We start from the raw sequence: 21354 nt of genomic DNA on the forward strand, positions 1-21354 counted from the left end.
CATGCTTCCAAAGCAGGACAAAGGCCTGGTCAGTCTCGTTTGCTCCAGAGGAGGTAAAGGGAACTACATGATAACTTCAACTGGTTCCCTCTTATACAGATTTCCTGCTTCTGACTTTCTCTTAAGGAAGCAGTCCCTTAGGTACATTGTTCTCTTCTGAAGAATTATTCTTTGAGTCATAACATGCTTTAGATATACAGAGTGGGTTGAGTGACCCATTAAGTAAGCATTCTGTGTAGAGTTGAGCAGGAGCCTCTTTTAACAAATGTGATAAAAAATAAATCCTCTTTTTGTTCTTCTTGATCTCTGTGGATATGTTAGTGAAAAGTTAATTCCCAAACAAATTAAGGTCCATATTAACGTTCCAAAGATATTTTTCGTTGTAAACACAGAAAGAATTGGTATTGTAGAATAGCAACTATTTTGCGTGAAACACAGTGCCATATTTCTATCGTTCTGATCTCCCATAACCTTGAAGATTGACTATTGGGTTGTGAAGGGAGAGGTCACAGTAACTAAGATAACTACAGCTGTTTTACTATGTCTGGATCTGCAAGTGCTCTCTGGGCCCCTCAGGTCTCTCCTTCTTCTCTCTTGCCATCTTTCTTTGCTGGCATTTAAGAACAGCCACATAATGGACAGACACATGAGAGACCACCCCACCTGCCCCCACACACATATTTAAGAAAACATGAAGACTTTGGAATGGAGTGGGGAGGCCAGTGTGTAAGAGCCAGCTTCTGTTCTATTCACTTCATGTGTATTTCTCAAGAGAAAGATGTTCCCTTTCAAGAGCCTGGGACCACCCAGGACAGCAAAGCAGCCTGAGACAGATGGCCTCATCAGGTGGGCCTCTTTGGGCAAAAGTTGTCTTACTTCTCAAGAGATTGACTGGGGAATTCAGTCACATTGCAAAACAGATCCTGGGATTTCAAACTTTAATACACACAAATTTTGCTAGGGCGTGAGGGTGCATTTACAGCAATCCCTAGCATATCTTCCTTTCCAAGCCCCCCCAGTCTTCTGCCTGAACCACCTCACTTCTTACTTATTCCTTGATTCCTCCAACTCCCAGCAAATCCCTGTAACAGGGCACTGACCTACTTGAAAGTCAGCTTGCAGATTTAAGAATCCCGGTCCTTTCCAAGTCTCTGTGGTTGCCACATTCATTACTCATAAAAGAGACAGGGAGCCCCAACTCTCCACGGAGCCTCTGGTCTTTACTTTACTTTATTTATTTGTTTATTGATTTTGCCACAGCTCACACTGGAGCCCAGGGAGGGTCAGTCTACACCACCAAGTCTGTGAGCACTCAAGCTTTGCTAGAAAGAGCCATCAGATCTAGCATCTCAATCAGGTGAGAGGGTGGTGTTTTTTTTTTTTAAAGATTAGCTCAACCAAAATGTTACATTTTCATGATTGTTCATACATGTGTGATTTGAAAGATGTGACTGTTCGTATGGAGGCAAAGAAAAAAAGTCTTCCTGCATGTGCAATACTTAAAAATAACAATACCGAATGTAAATAAAAAGGGAAGGCACTTCCTGTAGGTTTGTGAAGAATTCTGAAAATAGCTTCAAGCCTCTGCCAATGTTAATACAGTTACACAGCCAGCATTTCCATGAAAGCATTGGTACCCTGGGTGTTTGTACTCGTAAAACTGTGCAAGTGTCTGCAACCTGGATGATCTGCTCGCCACAGCCTGACTGTCTTACATACAGTGACTTGAGATTCCTTGGTTCTCGTGCCCACTTTTTAACCCCCAATTAGAAAGGTGGCAGTTATGTACCCTCTGATGTCCAAAGGGTTTCAGGCCTGTGCTGTATTTTGTAAAACAGCATGAAACCTGGCTGTGTCATTAAATCAACACACTGAAGGGATTTTCATCCTTCTGAGAGTATGCATGCGTACGCCTACGCAAGGGTGGCCTGGGGAACTTTCCTCTCATTCACCACAAAAATGAAAAGGCTTTCTCTGTGTTGATGAAAACAATCATGGTTTTTCAAGATATTTTCACTTAATTATCTCATTTAATCTTCACAAAAATCCAGTGTAGTACAGAAGCCAGAAGTTACGATTTTCACCTTAGAGATGAAGAAACAGAGTCAGAAAAGTCACAAAATTGAATGTGTTGAATTTTCAATTTCATGGTATATTAAAACATTTTAAACTAATTAAGGAAGGCATTTAAGGTAGCAAAATTAGTATTTTGGCAAATGAGGACATTAAAAAAGAGTGTTCCTCAAAATTATGATGACAGTGCCACACACACTTACCCACTTACTGTGGGCTCTGAAATCGTGGGCAGTGAAGTCCAAATTCCCTGGGAGGTACCAGTTCTACCACTTAAAGGCCATGTGACCAGGACAAATCAATTCCCCTCTTGGTACATCACTTTCCTCACTTAAGAGATAAACTAATAGCATGTAACTCATAAGTTTGTTGTGAGCATTACATAAGTTAATATTTGTCAAGGGCTCAGAGCAACGTCTGGCTCAGAGTAAGCACTATAGCTATTTGTTAAATGAGCAAATAATCTCACAAATAATCTCACAACCGCCCAAGAGGTGAGTAGCAAGGTTAACCAAGTTGCCAAAGGCCACTCAGCTAACAGGTGGTAAAAATAATCTTCTCACCCAGAAAACTTGAGTCCAGAAGCCACACACCGAAGGGCCATGCAATACTGAGCATTAGCCTTTAGACTGTATTTTTTAAAGTGGAAATTTTAACCCCAAAATTTAAGCAGAACTTAGTGTTAGAATAAAGGGCAATCCTCCTCAGAAAACAGTTAGAAATTATACAAAGTCATAAAGGTATAGTTATATTTTTATTTACTTAATATTTGTATGCATATAATTCTATATGTTTATATGCACTGTACTGTGATGCTTCTAACATTTTTATTATGTAACAATAAAAACTTGGCAGTGGGTGGCATTGGCTCATGGAACATGTTGGAACTATTGATTTGGCATACTGTTCCAGGGGACTCTTGGACAAATTCTCTTGTATATGTCTGAAACCCACCCTATGGTCGCCTGGCAAGCAAGGCACAGTAGCATCTGTGCACTGTTTTCCCAGAAAGAAAATTCCAGATGTTGTAATAAATAAAAGCTATAATGCTTGTTTCATTCTTTTAACGTTGCTGTTAGAGAAGAAAGAATGACCTATGGAACTTGCCTCATAGAAGTAATAGAATCATGAGTGGTTGTTAACCATGGCCTTCCATTACCTTCAAGGGAGGTACAATTAAAGAGTTCAGGACATGCTCAAACTCCTAGTACCACTTCGAAGAGGTCATCCGGATGTCTCTGTCCTCTACCCACCAGAAAAAAAGAGTAGTGAAAGCTCTAGGACTGCTCAGACTTTAGATGAAAGAATTCTTGACAGTAGAGGGATGAAAACTGTGTTGGTAATATCTGAATGGGGTTTAATGATGATTTGGGTAGAGAAGAAAAAGTCAAAGCAATACCTTTGACTCATCTATTTTTTAAAGTTAATGTTGAATTTTTAAATTAAAACATTGTTGATGTACATTATGTTAGTTTCAGATGTACTACATAATAATTTGACATTTGCAGACATTATGAAATGCTTACCATGATAAGTCTAATAACCATCTGTCCTCATACAAAATGATTACAATATTATTTACCATGATCCTTTTGCAGTATATTACATTCCCATGACTTATTTATTGACTGGTGTCTTGGTACCCGGAAGTTTCTGTCTCACTACTTATCAAAGTGACTCCTGACTTGAGTAAGGTCCTGAACAATTTCTCAAGCTTTCATGGCTAATATAGTCAGAAAAACTTCCTGACCCTTGAATCCTAGTCCAGGGGTATTTTCATGCTATGATACTGGGTCTTGGTGGTATTGACCTTCAGGACTTTGACACACAGTCTGGTGTTCTGGCAAGTTTTCTTGAAGGTCTTTCTTCAGACTGATCTGACTCAGTGAACATAGTAATTACCACGTTCCCTGTGGACACCAGAAAGACTATCTCCAGAAGCTTGGCATCCAATCACACTGTAATCCTTTGTGTGTGTGTATGTGTGTGTGGTAAAATACACATAATGTAAAATTTACCATCTTACACAATTTATATGTACAGTTCAGTGATATTAAATACATTCATAATGTTGTGCATCGATCCATCTCCATTAACTCTTTTCATCTTGTAAAACTGAAATTCTATGACCATTAAACAATGACCTGCCATCACCACCTGCCAAGTGCCTGTCAGCCACCTTTCTACTTTCCGTCACCAAGATTTTGCCCACTCTAAGTACCACATGTAAGTGGAATCATACAGTAGTTATCTTTTTGTGACTGGCTTATTTCACTTAGCACAATATCCTCAAAGTTAATCCATGTTGTAGCATATGTCAGAATTTACACACTGGAATCCTCTTAAAGCTCAAGAAAAATATCCTATTTTACCTGATGTATGTGGGAATACTAAAAGAAAAATGGCAATCTAACTTAGAAAGCAGTAACTGATCTCTCTACTTTTTGACCACAAAGATGATTAGAAATACAGACAATATATTGCTCATATAATTCTTATCATTAGAAGTTTTTTATCCATAAATGAATGTTAATAATAAAATAACATAATTAACTCTTTCCTCACTCTAACTTTTTAAGTTATTTAATTCACTTTTTTTTTTTTTTCGGTACGCGGGCCTTTCACTGTTGTGGCCTCTCCCGTTGCAGAGCACAGGCTCCGGATGCGCAGGCTCAGCGGCCATGGCTCACCGGCCCAGCCACTCCGCGGCATGTGGGATCTTCCCAGACCGGGGCACGAACCCGTATCCCCTGCATCGGCAGGTGGACCCTCAACCACTGCGCCACCAGGGAAGCCCTATTTAATTCACTTTGATGACTAAAATCATCATCCACATGCAGATGATTCTAAAGTCTATTTTTTAAATTTTGACTTCTTATCTGGATTCTTTTTCTTTGTAACTATTGCTGTCAATGTGCATCCACTTACTCCATCACCACTGCAAATCAGCAATCCCCAAAGGGACTCGGCATCCTAGTCCCGTCCCATCTCCCTTTTACCCTCCTACTGGTCATACAGTTCTTCCAGGACACAAGACTGGAATTCATCATTGGGATGAAATTTTTTAGTGTTTTCTGTCATTACTGCTTTTTCAATGTACCCTTAATATACTCTTTTCTCTTTATTCCAATGGTAACTTTAACCAGGCCTTAGGCCTCTGTTACCATAGCTGGTACTTTTCTCTATGGCAAGTCATTCTTTTCCACCTTCGTGCCACCATACAGTCTGCTGTAGTTTAGAACTCCCCAAAACAGAATTTCCTTCTGCCATTTCCTAGGGTAAGAGAATACATGTCTCCTTCAATAATGTGAACCCCTTTCTAATTTTATTTCCTTCCATCATCTGCCTACTCCCCTACCCACGACTTACCCAGTCTGAATCTGACTATAGTTTGACTTGTTCACAATTTTTCCTCCCTTCCCCATTCTTGCCATGACTTCCCTCTGGGTATATTTCTCCACCCTACTGATATTGGGTGTGGACATGTCACTTGGTTTTGCCAAATGGAATGAACAGAAGGGACAAGATGTTAGTTCTGAGCCAAGGATTTAAAAGGCATGGCAAAAGCCCTCCTGAGTTTCTGATATCTTCCATTAGAAACCATGTTCCAGATTATCATAGATCCTGCAGCCTGAGTCCTAGGATGAGTAAATATCACTTGCAGACTAGAGCCAAATCCAACTGAACCCAGGAAATCTTAACCAGACAGAGCAGATGCATACCTAACGTACAGACTCATGAAAAAGAAAGAAATGTTTGTTAGGGGAAGCCACGAAGATCTGGGGCTTGTTTGATACGCAGCAACATTGCAGCAAAACTGACCAATACACTAACTTCCAACTCTATTTTTCACCTTAAAATATATCTCCCACTCTAATTAGGTTTTCTGCTCTCTGCATAAACCAGGCCTATACCTGTCTCATTCATTCTTCCAGTGCCCTTCCCCTGCCCCCTCTACATTTACAAATCCCAGATCAAGCTCTCCCTCACATGCAAAGCTTTCTTTGACTCTCACTCTACATTGTCTGAACACCCCCTCAGGTTTAATATGGACCAAAATCAATACCATGTATTTTAGCTCTGATTCATTTCATTTTCAATAAAGTAATTGACTCCTTGTTCATTCTTCATTCACTAATATTCACTTAATAGTCATTTTTATGGCAACTTGTTGAGAAAGCTTATTATCAACATCATAGAAAGAACCTTGGCATTGAGTCAAAAGACAAGTGTTCAAATCTTGCTTCTGCCACGTTTGCCTTATAAACTTGAGCAAAACAGATAATCTCTCTGAGTATCAGTCTCTTCAAATTTAAAATGGTGGCTGTAATATCAGATTCAGAGAGAAGATTAAATAAAATGAGTATATACTCTATACCTCTTCTTCACTTACATTCACTCATTCCCACCCCATTCCAGCCACTTTTTTTATTCCTTCTGTTTTTGATGCAACACTCATTTCATACAGATGTTTGAAATAATTGGAAAATTAGCATGCATTTTGTCAAACAGACAAAACCAAATCAATCACCTTCCAGTATTCATGCCACATCAGATTTAAGCCCAGAATTGCTAAGATTCATGTTAGGTAGAGTAGAAATTTAAGATATGTTTTCTTCTCTAGAGAGTTTAATAATATATCCTAGAAGTCAAAGCAAAAAACACACTTGAAAACCATTAGAAAACAGTTAAAAAATAAATTGTGCAGTGTGTATTTTTTGAAGTTTAACGAAAAATAAATAATCCAAGTAGTCTAAGAAGTGAAGAAGTTTTCAGAAAGGAACTTGGGCTGAATATGCTAAAAATATCTGCAAGACAAGGGTAGGCAGTAAGTTGAAGGAATGGTGTTCCAGGTCGGGTATGAATAACACCAATGAAGCCCAGTGGTAAAGGAATGATGTAGTTTACACAAAAATAGTGGAAAGATCAAGAATGAATGAATGTGCCAAGACGAACACAAAATGAGACTGGGCGAGATAAGGAAGACCCAGGAAATATTAATGGGATTTTATGTGGCTGCTGAGAGTAAACTATTATATGGACTTGGGGAGAACAACGGTCTAAAGGATAGATAGATGTAGTTTATTATTCTTGCAGCTCTTGATAATTATACAAATCATTTTGCATTTGTTATCACTCTACTTTCTTTTCCTCTCCTCGAGACTGCAGTGCATTTCCCCCTGGTGTAAACTTCTAAGGATTATGGTAAATTATAATCTTTATTATAATTTATAATTATAATCTTTAAAATAATTTAAAAATATTTTTTTAAAAAATAAAATCTTTTAATATTTAGAGTTTATTAGTCCTGAATTCTTTTCTCAGTCCCTATATGCAGAGATGAGCAGGGAAGAAGGAGGAAATTATATAAATCTACCTTGTGATAAAATATTACAACATTTAGTAACTTGAAAACCTTTATGTCATGATGATCTTTCTCATTTGGGACAAATCATATTTATAAGTTTATTATATACATATTTTCTATGCTTAAAATACTGACTTTCATCCTTTCTTCTATTCAAAATATAGATTTTGCATCCCCTACAAAATTATCTTAAATTAGAGGCATTTATTTTAGAATAACGGTAGAGTCCAGATGAAAAAAAGTGTTGAATTTACAGAATTTACCATAATATTTATAGAGGGACTGAAGTTTGCACTTCCTTGGGGATCATTCACTCTCTGTCTAAAATTATTTGGCAGGTAGATCAGAAAGCCCTGAGCTGTGACTTACTCTTCTCTTTATCAATAGTCATAAGGAAAGAGACCAATATTTCTTTTGAAAGGTCTTGGTTTTTAAAATATTCTTACCCTGAAAACAAAAGAAATGTCCACTTAGTTATTTTGCCAAAATATGAGTCTGATATTAACACATTGGCCAGAAGATAAACTGCATGGTTTATTACACAGGGAAATACAGACTTGTGGATGAGAAGACAGATGACAGATACTGTTTCATTGTCTTTTTCTTTTGCTAAAATCTCTTTTCTCTCTTCCTAGACCTGAGGCATAGTGACATTAAGGCTTCCAGTTCGACTGCCAAATACGTTAAATGATCCCATTCATGCCATCCAAACACTATTTGGTGGGGCAGGTTCAGCCCAGTGTTTCCCACTCTAAGGTTGGATTATAGTGCTCCCCTTCTCCTGCTATATAGCATGTGGGACAATGACCCAAAAACTTTTTGTTTTTTTAACATCTTTATTGGAGTATAATTGCCTTACATGGTTGTATTAGTTTCTGCTGTATAACAAAGAGAATCAGCTATACGTATACATATAACCCCATAATCCCCTCCCTCTTGTGTCTCCCTCCCACCCTCCCTATCCCACCCCTCTAGGTAGACACAAAGCACCAAGCTGATCTCCCTCTGCGATGCAGCTCCTTCCCACAAGCATCTGTTTTATATTTGGTAGTGTATATATGTCAATGCTACTCTCTCACTTCGTCCCAGCTTACCCTTTCCCCTCCCCATGTCCTCAAGTCCATTCTCTAAGTCTGTGTCTTTATTCCTGTCCTGCCCCTAGGTTCATCAGAACCTTTTTTTTTTTTTAGATTCCATATATATGTGTTAGCATACGGTCTTTGTTTTTCTCTTTCTGACTTACTTCACTCTGTATGACAGACTCTAGTCCATCCACCTCACTACAAAAAACTCAATTTCATTTTTTATGGCTGAGAAATATTCCATTGTGTATATGTGCCACATCTTCTTTATCCATTCATCTGTCGATGGACACTTAGGTTGTTTCCATGTCCTGGCTATTGTAAATAGTGCTGCCATGAACATTGTGGTACATGACTCTTTTTGAATTATGGTTTTCTCAGGGTATATGCCCAGTACTGGCATTGCTGAGACAATGACCCAAAAACTTTTTTAAAACTTTTCTTTCTGTCAAATCTTCTGAGACTAGTCACCCTTAAGGTCAATAAATACAATACCCGGAGTGAGCAAAAGAGAATGATTACAGAATGGGCATATTTTCATAGTGGATATTTGCATGCTGAGTGAACTAGCTCAGGGGACCCTGTCTGACCAAAAGCAGCCAAAAAAACAAAGACTGGGAGAGCTCAAGAAATAAGATTCTGGGGCTTCCCTGGTGGCGCAGTGGTTGAGAATCTGCCTGCCAATGCAGGGGACACAGGTTCGAGCCCTGATCTGGGAGGATCCCACATGCCACGGAGCGGCTAGGCCTGTGAGCCACAACTACTGAGCCTGCGTGTCTGGAGCCCGTGCTCCGCAGCGAGAGGCCGCGATAGTGAGAGGCCCGTGCACTGCGATGAAGAGCGGCCCCCGCTTGCCACAACTAGAGAAAGCCCTCGCACAGAAACAAAGACCCAACACAGCGAAAATAAATTAATTAATTAATAAACTCCTACCCCCAACATCTTCTGAAAAAAAAAAAAGAAATAAGATTCTGTAAGCCTGCTCTATAAAATCTGAATGTGCATTAGAAATAAATGTATGATGAATCTGAATTTGGATAGTTTCTGCTTCTAAAATTCCAAAGAAAAAGGAATAAAAATTTCTGAGTCTACCTTAAACCACTCCCAAGAGGACCAGGGGACCACCACTATTCCTGGTGTCAAATACTTTATAGTGGTTTCCTAGAAAGGAAAATTCATGAGATGACATCACACCTACAGGTGAAGATGTTAGATCAAATCTTCAAGGATTCACTCCTTCCCAGTTTAACCCTGTCATTCTAGTTCATTCCAGCCCAACCTCTTCAGTTCACCTCAGTGTTTCCTTCAATTCTCATCCCTCGTGATCACCTCTATCTTTCTCTTTATTATGAGAAATACATTTCCAAGTCATGGAATTTTCGTATTCTTTGGGAATGTTTAGATGATAAACCTGCCAGTGCCATTTATCCTGTTGTAATTGCTTCCCTTTGTTTTCCAGGTATTTTCAAGATATCTAATACAATATTATGTACATAAAAGCGACTCATGATTTCCAAAAAGACCACTAGACTGATTTGTAAAGTGCTTGAATAAATGGAGTTCTTATAAGAACACCAAACTTCTATAGCAACAGATTCTGGGTAAACAAACTGATAATAATTTAAACAGTAGGCACTCAAGACTCAAGTAGTCCACACACTACTTATTTTCAGTAGTGGGAATCAAGACGTAGCCCAAGTCATAGTTTACCGAGGTAGAGGCAAGCCTAGGGAGGGACTGTGGCTGGAGGAGATGGAATCCCAGGAAGAGCCAAGTAAAACTTTAAGCTGAATCCTTGATTTCTTAGTGGCAGGTATGGCTCAGCAAATAAGGATTACCCTTGGAAATATTTAATAAAAACAGCCTGTTCTGTATGGCTTAGTGGTGCTAGGAAGCCCACAGTGTTGAGTATAGTCAAGCACTGCGCTTGTTGTCCAGAAGCCTGGGCATTCTTTCACTTTTTTTTGGTATCCAATGCATGTTCATTTATTTTACATTTACAAAAGAAATCACCCACCTTCTGCTCCATCTCCCCCCAAACAGTCTCTTTTTACAAACATTTAAAAATTAAAACCAGCAGGGGGGTGATGGTGGTGGGATGAAATGGGAGATTGGGATTGACATATGTACACTAATGTGTATACAATAGATAACTAATAAGAACCTGCTGCGTAAAAAATAAATTTAAAAAAGTTAAAAAATATTCAAACCAAATGAAGCTAGACAAGAGAATTTCAGTACAATTATTTCTCAATGTAGCTGTCATAATTAGAGTTTACCTTTCCTACATGTGACTTATAGGGAAATCTTGGTTATTGGCCAAAAGGAAAATCCCATGTTACAAGTTAGCAAATTCTAGTACAAAAATAGTCTGTTTGTTGGAATAGCCTTTCCTTTTACATAGGTCTCAGGTCAGCCTCCTGACTGCATAGTACACTAACTTCTCAGGGTTCTCTCACAAATGGCTCATTCGTCATAGCTGGAGCAGCACGGCACCTACAGCGGCAGGGGCTAGTGTCCACCTTGGGGCCGTGCTGAAGACAGCAGGCCTGGGAGTGCCTCAGTCACCCCCCGGTAGCCGGGCAGAGCCCCAGCTCCACATTGGGGACCTGGAGGGAGGGACAAATTGCAGGCAGAGTGGCACCCCTCTGAGGGAGCAACGGGCCCAGGGAGCTGGGCCGGTACTGGTGCAGGACAGCCCACCTCCTGCCTGTGTCTCCTCGTCCTACTGTAGCTCATTGGTAAGAGTGTGGCCCTGCCCTTGCTGCATCTGAGCCAGCCTGGGCAGAAGCCTGGGCATTCTTTACAGCTGGATCAATAACACCCAGGAAAAACTTTCTTCCATGATTTTCTCATCTGAAACTGAGTGAGGGTGATGTCACTTTTCTTCCCTGACACCCAGTGTGGTTTTGAATTCAAATGATGGAACCCAGAGTTCAGCAAAGAGTTGGCACTCAAAAAGCATTTGTGGAGTAAATAATGAATGCTGACAATTTAACCCAACCACGTGTGAGTGTGCACTATTCAAATTATTCAATACTGTCCTAACACAGTCAGGAAAGCAGAACGAGGTATTTTCTGAGACCTTTCCACAACTTACCTTGATTTTCATGTTCTAACATTGCTGTTCCTGTTCCTTGTGTTTACATGGGATCTAAAAAACAAAGGCAATCTTTAAGTAATTAAATAAATACAGTCCCCTCAAGGAGTTAGAACATCACACCCCATCTCTGAAGGGTGAGCTGTGCATAGTGACACATTTCCAGAGGACATACTATAAAAAGGAGTGAAAAGAGTAACTTTACAGTGGGAGAAATCAGACAAACGCTCCCTCAGCCAGGTGACCAAGGTCAACATCAGCAGTGATGTCATGTAGATAGTATGTACCCTTGACAGATGGGGTGAGAATGACACGTATGCTCTGTCATCTTTCTCCAAAAAACTTTAACCCCAGTCTAATTGTGAGAAAAACCTCAGATACCACAAATAGAAGGACGTTCTACCAAACACCTGACCAGTCCACCTCAAAACTTTACAAATCATGAAAAATAAGGTAAGTCTGAGAAAGTCACATATCTCCCTAAGGAGATATGACCAGTAAATATAATAGGGTATCCTGAATCTAAGATAGAAAAAGAACAATAGATAAATACAAGAGAAATCTGAATAAAGCATGGACTTTAGTTAAAAATGTATCAGTATTTGTTCACTACTTGTGACAAGTTTCTCACATTAATGTAAGACTTTAACAACAGGGCACACTGGATGCCGGGTGTCTGGAAACTGTGTACTATCTTTGCTACCTTTCTGTACACCTAAACCTATTTTAAAATAAAAAGTTCACTTAAAAAGATCAAAGGCATGATCTTCTCAAGTCAATTTTAAGGAGAGTCTTCCTTTGCTCTGCCTACTATTTGTAGAACCCGGCCACATGGATTCTATTCCTTTTTAGATACTGTGTCTTGGGTTTGGATTCGTGCACGCGCACGTGCTCCCCTTGTCTCAAGCAAAGTAGTTTCCATTTTGTATACATTAACTAAAACAAGGCTAGGGGCTTCCCTGGTGGCGCAGTGGTTGAGAGTCCGCCTGCCGATGCAGGGGACACGGGTTCGTGCCCCGGTCCGGGAAGATCCCACATGCCGCGGAGCGGCTGGGCCCGTGAGCCATGGCCGCTGGGCCTGTGCGTCCGGAGCCTGTGCTCCGCAACGGGAGAGGCCACAACAGTGAGAGGCCCACATACCGCAAAAAAAAAAAAAAAAAAAAAAAAAAAACAAGGCTAAGGCTGCTTGGCAGATGCCAGTTTAGACATATATATATATACCCTCTTCCTATTTAGTAAATAACATGAATATATTATGAGCAACATTACATAGAATTTTTCTGGGAAGTATTATAATATAGCTTGAACATCCAGAATGGTGCCTGAAACATTTTGGACAAAGAATGATAGTAAGTGAAGTTAATAACAAAACACGAGATTAGAATTTGAAGAATTAGACCTTAACTCTATCTCTGTTACTAAATTTCTGTGTAACTGGGACAAATCTGACCACATCTCTGAGCTTTAGATGCTTTATTTCAAAATGATACATAGGGATTCTGGTCATTCAACTGGGAAGTGATGCTCATTGGTGTTCATCCTAATTTACTTTATTGCCACTTGAGAAAGTATCCTGAGTGTATATTTGTCACAACTCCTTGCTACAAAAAACGAAGAGTTAGGGCTTCCCTGGTGGTGCAGTGGTTGAGAGTCCGCCTGCCGATGCAGGGGACGCGGGTTCGTGCCCCGGTCCAGGAAGATCCCACATGCCACGGAGCAGCTGGGCCCGTGAGCCATGGCTGCTGAGCCTGCGCGTCTGGAGCCTGTGCTCCACAGCGGGAGAGGCCACAACAGTGAGAGGCCCACATACCGCAAAAAAAAAAAAAAAAAGGAGAGTTAGGTATTTAGATGGAAGCAGAAATTATATTCCCAAAGCTGGAGCTATAAGCACAGTCAGCTAACCCTTCACCAGCACCAGAAAGGGAAACACACACACACACAGCCCAACACCAGCACCACCCATGCTGCTTGAGAAAGTGACAGAATCCCCAGAGTCTCCTTCCATTCCTCCGAACTTGTTGAAAAGTTTGAGGTGCTAGATGCTACTATCTACTACTTGTCTTTGCTTAAAGAAAACAAGAGTAGAGAAATTCTATTCTCTTTTCCTACAAGTCTGTGTATGGAGGCTGTACACATGTGCTGAAACATACAGCCTAGTCCTTAGATTTTCTCTTTGGTGGTGAAAAATTAGTTACCTTCTTTATTAGTGAGGCATCCAGGCTAATAGAGGTGATTTTTGCCTGATCTTTCATTGTCCTAGTCACAAATCCAGAGTTTGATGCCTTCGTTGATTTCTGTTAGAAGCAGAGAGCATGTCTTCCTCCTTAATGTAAAATGCCACTGAAAAACTGTGCTCTGTTGTTTAACATGAGGAAAAGCAGAATTTCACTTAAGAAAAATCAAAGAAGTAATTCACAGTGATTCCCACAACTCTTTGGAGAAGCTTGGGCAGCCACAATAAGTTTATCATGTTGTTGAAACAGACAACAATCTAAACCACCCAGGGGTCTGTGGGAAATCAAGCCCCAAGGGGTGGAGTAGATAGAAGCTTTCTGGGAGAAATTCCCAGGCAACTTGTGAGTGTGGTTCTAAACCAGACTGGTGGGAATTTCCAAACTAGACAGCACTTTGGGGGCCAGGGCAGAGGAATAGGAGATCTTTTTCTTCTGGAGTGGGGCTGGGAATGTTTCTTATGAGCAAACACTAAGCACCCACAAGTTGGACTGGTTTCTTAGAGCCAAGTTATAAATGATTAATTTTATCAAGAAAAAGAAATAGTGCCTCTCTGCTAAGCTTTGTAACGGGGGGGCGAAGGGGGGGGGCGGATTTCGTATAAATTTGTGTAAAATATTATGTGGGATTAGCATAGCCAGCCAGGAATCAAGCTCCAGGAGCCAAGAGGAGGATGGGAGCTCAGCCAACAGGAGAAGCAGGAGATGATGTGGATGGAGCTCGCCAAGCCAAGGAGGCCAGCCAAGCCCGAGCTACAGTAGCAAAGAAAGGAGACATGAGAGGCTGGCTCATCTGAGGGTGTTATCATTATTATTATTGCTGTTGTTGTTTATACAATACATTTTCACGTCCTCTTTCTCCCAAATAGTGTTCTCACCACTTTCAAGTTTAGTAGAGTATATGATTACTAAAGAGGGCAGCAGGGAAGTTCATCAGCTTTTCAGGTTCAGTTTGGCCGAGCTGGTCTGAGCAGAGATCCACTGGGTTGGGAGGTGGAGGATAGGGATACAGGTGGCGCTCCAGGTCCTTCCACAGCTGCTGGAAGACCACAGTAGGGAGGGCTGGATGTAGAACATGGGGCTCCACATTATTTACTCCAGGATCCCACATTAGAACCACATTAGCTGTTCCCAGAGAGTCCATAAGTCTTCGCTTTGGCTTACTCTTTCCCAAAAGTTAGGAATGGAAGCTACCAGCACATATCAGGATAGGCCTGATTCTGTCTGCTCAACTGCACTCTTGATCATTGGGTTGCTCAGCCACATTCCTACTGGGATAAAAGCAGAAGGGAGGGCTTCCCTGGTGGCGCAGTGGTTGAGATTCCGCCTGCCGATGCAGGGGAAAAGGGTTCGTGCCCCGGTCCGGGAAGATCCCACATGCCGCGGAGCGGCTGGGCCCGTGAGCCATGGCCGCTGAGCCTGCGCGTCCGGAGCCTGTGCTCCGCAACGGGAGAGGCCACAACAGTGAGAGGCCCGCGTACTGCAAAAAAAAAAAAAAAAAAAAAGCACAAGGGATTGGTCACAACGAACACACTGGGGACACACACAAGAAGTCACTTTGCCACTGTGGCCTGATCTAAGCACACACCTATGGACCCCCTCCAAGCCCCCGGGATGATCCTGGGCTCCTGGTGAAGACGCCAGGTAGCAGCCAGCGCCCCACCCATCGAGGCAGGGGGCCCCTCCTCACACTCAAGCAGCCCTTCTCTTCTCCTCCCCAGGCTTCCATGCACCTTCTCAACACGGCGGTCTAAACTGAAAGGACCCCAGCGATCTGTCAACAGAGCCTGATGAGGGGGAGCCACCCCCTGACCAAGCCGGTAGGAACTGCCCTGCTCCGTCTCAAGAAGGAATTATTTCTGGCTCGACTTCCAACCCCTTCTGCACAACATACACAGTGTATGGGTGCGCAAGGCAAATCCCAGCTCGGAGGCCCTTATTCCAACCCATCCCCTGCCTGGCACCCACCCCCCCGCAAACACGCAGGCACCCCGAGCAGAAACAGCCCTCCACCCTTTCAGCAAATGCTGCGGGCTCCGCTCGGCTGAGAGGAGGGTGACATTCTTTTCACTTTCAGCTGGAATGAAACCGACCATCTTCTCGTAAACACAGACTGAGAGATTCTTGTTTTCTGGAAAGAGACAGGGTGAAGTCTGGACTTTCTCCCTAAGCCATCATGGAGGGAGTTTCCCTCGTGGAAAAGAGAGTCTTGCCAGCTGTGGCTGGCATCACAAATGCCTAGAAATGGATATTTCCAACCAAGGTCCCTTTGTCTGAGACTTTTTTTTTCCGTCTAGTCCTACTTGGGGGAAGCCTATCTATGATTTGCTAGAGTCCAAGAAAATAAATTTTCCTGATTGGGTTGTCTTCTGGTGACCTGGGGCACAAGAGACCCATGAGTTTCCTAGGAAACTGCCGCGCACCCACCTTAATAGCCTGTGTGCTGGCACAGAGGGGTGTTTGCAGAGAGGGTGGGGTATACAACCATTTACTGAGAACCAGGACATTTGTTCGTTTGTTTTTCTTTTAATTCTCGTGACCACTTTGTGAGGTACAATAGCATTTTCATTTTACAGTTGCAGTTACAGATTTTAGGTGTATAACTTCCCTAGGACAACTAACCTAATAAGTACTAGGAAGTTCTAGCCCGACGGTTCAAAGCCAGGCCCCTCTGACTTCAAAGCCCAGGTTTTTGCTGCTGGGCCACCCATCTTACAAAGTCCTGGAATTCCGCACCCCAGATGTTCTTAACCTGGCCACCCTGCCTGTGTCTCTCTCAGAATCAGAGCCTGAAAATAATGCTCGAACGAAACTTCAAGATTGTCTGTGCCTACCCAGCCATGCCACCCTGCTCGCCTCCTGTAACAAATGAGAAAACTGAGGTCCCACAGAAGTGAGCCACCTGAGGACACACATTTAGTGAACTGTGAAGCCAACATCAAACATAAGATTTTTCTTTTTTCCTTCTGCTACGGTCATTTGAGAGTGAAACAAAATCAACAAGAAGGGAACAAACACAGTTCGCTTCCTTTAGACACAAAGTCTAATGCTGCCAGGTGAACAGACTTGTTTTCAGCCCTAGGACATGACTGATATTTGTACTTCCACATGTGCATTTTCCACCTTGTCCCATCACAGATAATAAAAGCTACCAGAAGTGGAAGGAAAGACTTTTTGGTAATTTAGAAGGATAAAAAATTATCTTCACAAAAACTTCAAACAGGAAGGAAACCTTTCTATACTTGCTTTTGTATGAAATGTCATGCTGCCCAAATAATCACACTAAGAGCAATCTTCTACACTTGTTTTTTCCTTAAACTTCATTGCAGGTAAATAAGCACATAAAGTCAGATTGTTCCTTCAGTAGGTGGTCTTATGCCAAAACCCTTATGTTCAGATCTTCTTCTGCTCAGTAAACAAAACCATTTTCCTGAGTTTAGAGATTCAAGAAAGTAAGATGATTCATCACTATTTGCTGATATTAAATGATATTTGATCTCTGTGTACAATCATCCACCTGCTATATCATAAACTCCTTACAGGCAGGAATTTTCTTATTAATCTGTATATTCTCAGTGCTGTGCAAAAAGTGATTGATCAGTACACATTTGAAAGATGAAAGATAGATAAATAGTGCTGGCTGACACTCAGGTTATCTATTCCCTCCCTCCTGGGAGTCAGGATCTATAATTCTAAAACTGGTTGGGAAAGAGACCAGATTGCTTCTTTAAATGTGAAGGAGCTGGACTTCCCTGGTGGTGCAGTGGTTAAGAACCCACCTGTCAATGCAGGGGACACAGGTTTGAGGCCTTGTCTGGGAAGATCCCACATGCCATGAGCAGCTAAGCCCGTGCGCCACAACTACTGAGCCTGTGCTCTAGAGCCCACAAACCACAACTACTGAGCCCGTGTGCCACAACTACTGAAGCCCGCGTGTCTAGAGCCCGTGCTCCACAGCAAGAGAAGCCACTGCAGTGAGAAGCCCGTGAACCGCAATGAAGAGTAGCCCCCGCTCGCCACAACTAGAGAAAGCCTGAGCTCAGCACAAGACCCAATGCAACCAAAAATAAATAATAAATAAATAAATAAATAAATTTTTTTAACGTGAAGGAGCCACTTAGCTGTTAACCTTTTCACCATTTATCCATTTCATTCACGTGTTGAGGCATCATCCACTCCCCCGCGTAGCGCAAAAAAAAAAAATTTAAAAATTTAAATAGGTTTTGCATGAATTGATTGTATAGTAAGACTTAGGGAGCCATTGCTCTCTGGATCGATGAAATTAAAGGCCAATTTCAGAAAAATAAAAGGGTTTTTCTAGGGTTCATCTAACATTTCTCCTTCATTCTTAATAACTTCTAATTCCAAGAAAATTTATAAAGTATTTTGGTATCATTTTCAACACAAAAGATCTCTAAACTAAGTTTTACAGAAGTTTACAGAAGTCACAGTATAAATTAATTGGTGCGTACCTGGCATGTGTTACAATGCAAGTGTGCTAGAGATTTCAGTGGTAGTGAGGAAGAGCATATAAGACAAGGGAAGGGTCGAAGTGCCATTTTTCTACGGATCAAAATATAAGTAATGAGCAATTATGTTTCCTTAAATGTTGGTGCATGTGCACACAAAAGTACACACATGGCTATGTATATGAGGTCCCTGTCTGTAGAATTACTTATTCTATAGGAGAACAAAAATTGTAGGAGTAAAGAAGATTGGAATGAGAAATATAATTTTTACTCTTGCTTTTTTGAAAAATACGGGGTTTCTTTCACATCTTTATTGGAGTATAATTGCGTTACAATGTTGTGTTAGTTTCTGCTGTACAGCAAAGTGAATCAACTATATGTATATCTCCATGAAAAATACGTTTTAATTTGAAGAGTTTATGTAAGTTAACTTCATTGTATTTCTGTCACACTGGGAGTTGATTACTGTGTGTTGTTCATTGTTTCTTGGGCAGTTTTCCTGCCCTGACCTTACTTTTTTGTAGTGAATTATAGTTGATTTACAACAATTATATTAGTTTCAGGTGTACAGTATGGTGATTCAATATTTTTATAGATTATACTCCATTTAAAATTATTACAAAATAATGACTCTATTTTCCTGTGTTGTACAATATATCCTTGCTGCTTATTTATTTTATACATAGTAGTTCATGTCTCTTTATCCCATATCTCTATCTCTGTCTTGACTTTAAACTCAACAAGTTCAAGACTGTATATCCTACTTTACATGGTTCTCCTATGCCCTAGCATGGTGCTGAGTGCATGATAAATCCTTGATAACTAGTTGCTAAGTGAGTGAATATAAGAGCTCCCTGCTTTAATCAGAAAAGACTACATGAAGGTGAGGTTTCAGCCTGGCAGACACATCAGGGCAAGTTGTTACAAGTAAGGGAACAGTGCAGGGAAAGACTTTAAATTTAGGACCTGGGGCTTTTGACCTTGGACCATAAGTAGATTTTTAAGGCTAAATTGTCAGTCCTGCACAGAGAATGGGAGAAAACCGGATGGAGCGGTTGCTTAATATTGTGGGTCAACTATACTTCAATAAATAACACTAATAATAAAAACAATAATAAATAAGGTGATGAAAGAGACTCTAGCTTGTAGTAGAATTTTAGGACCAATGGTAATGTTGTGGAATCTATAGATGAAGAGCTGGTTTTGTAATGCGATTTGTTATATTATGTAGCAGAGGCCAGCAAAATGTATGAACTCTGTGTGAGGCCCTTCTCAACACAATATTTTTATAATGGCCTCCTGAACAGACTGTCTGGGTTCACATCTCAGCTCTGCCTTTTACCAGCTGTGGACCTTTGGACAACTCATGCAACCTCTATTCCTCAGCGTTCTGATCTTTAAAATGATAATCATATATATCTCACAGTGTTATTGTAAGGGTAAAATGAGTTAGCACACTTCAAAGTCACAGGATAATTCTTTCACATATGAAGTGCTGAATAAATGTTTATTATTTCATTATACGGTTTAATGAAATAAAGAGATTCAAATGGTCTTTCCAGCTCAGAAATCTCTGCCATGGTTTACCTTTAGCTCCTACCTGGCCCAAAATTCTCATCACGGATAATTTAAAGTCTAGAGAAGGCAAACTCTAAGGAAAGGTTTCCAGAGAGCCACTTTTAAAATACACATAAATTACTTGAAAAGGCAAAAAAAAAATCATTAAATCATTATAAAGTAGGTATGACAGTTAGTTTTATATGTCAACTTGACTAGTCAATGGGTGCCCTGATTAAACATTATTTCTGGGTGTCTTGGAGGGTGTTTCAGGATGAGACTAGCATTTGAATTTGTGGACTCAATAAAGTACATTGCCCTCCTCACTGTGGGTATATATATGCACATTCATTTATTTATATTGAGCTATATAAATATTTAAGTATGTATCTCACTGGCTCTGTTTCTCTGGAGAACACTGACTAATAGAGTGGGCTCAGAAAAGTCAGTGAGCATCTTTCCAAGGAAATAGGTCTTACAGAGGAAACAGTTAACTCTCAAAGCTTACTGGTGGACCCAAGATTATCATTCCATGTATCTAACTCCTAATCCATTTTATATATTTCCCTGTTATATCCAACTTCCATCATTAACATAATTGTTAGGATGATAACACACTGATTGGCTGATGCTTTCAGAGAAGACCCCATATAGCTGAAGGAAAAGCAGGAAACACCCTACCTAGTAGGCAAGGGACGGCAAAAAGTTTTTCAACCAACAAGCATCCCTGGACAATAAACAGCAGCAGGGGAAGGATGAGGAGAAGGGCAAAATCTAATTCAGAAGGTTTCTTCCAATATGTGAAAATGTAAAAGATGCCAGGTAGAGAGGATCAGTGCATTCCCCAGGGGTTTGGTTGAGAGGATAAAAAGGGTAGTAACAGTATTAACAAAGTTTGGGATGACTGAGTCTGGCTTTCTTTGTGGATTTCTAGAGCATTTTTCTGGAACTTCACAGTTGGAGGGAAGTAAACACCCAAACCCAACAAATGTTCTAAAAGAAAGTATCCTTAGATAAAGAGCTGAAATGTCGGCTACCCTCTGGACAGAAATTGGAACTTGGTTGGATTTCATTTTTCTCAGCAAGACTGAAAGTCATACAAGGACTCTCAAATAATATGTAGTGTTGTTTTTGTTTTTGTTTTGTGAGAAACCGGAGGGTCTTCAAGTTTTCATTTCAACAGTTAATGATGAGTTCAATTTGACTCCAGAATAGCATAACTGTGAGTAATGGTCTAGGACATCGAAATGTTTTGACTTGATGCTTTTTGCTTTTCTACAATATGCAAGCAAAGTGTTTTGTTGGCAAATTGGATTTTAATTTATGTTTATTCTTTGCCACTAACATATTATAAGACCAGTAGTTTTCATAATTTGAGAGAGACAGGACACCAGATATTTGCTATGTAATTTTTTTTATATACTCAAATGCCTTTAGACAAAACAAGAACCTAATTTAGCCACCCACTAGCCAT

The sequence above is a fragment of the Mesoplodon bidens genome (assembly GCF_964165515.1).
Source record: "Mesoplodon bidens genome assembly, chromosome: 11".
Classification (NCBI taxonomy): domain Eukaryota; kingdom Metazoa; phylum Chordata; class Mammalia; order Artiodactyla; family Ziphiidae; genus Mesoplodon; species Mesoplodon bidens.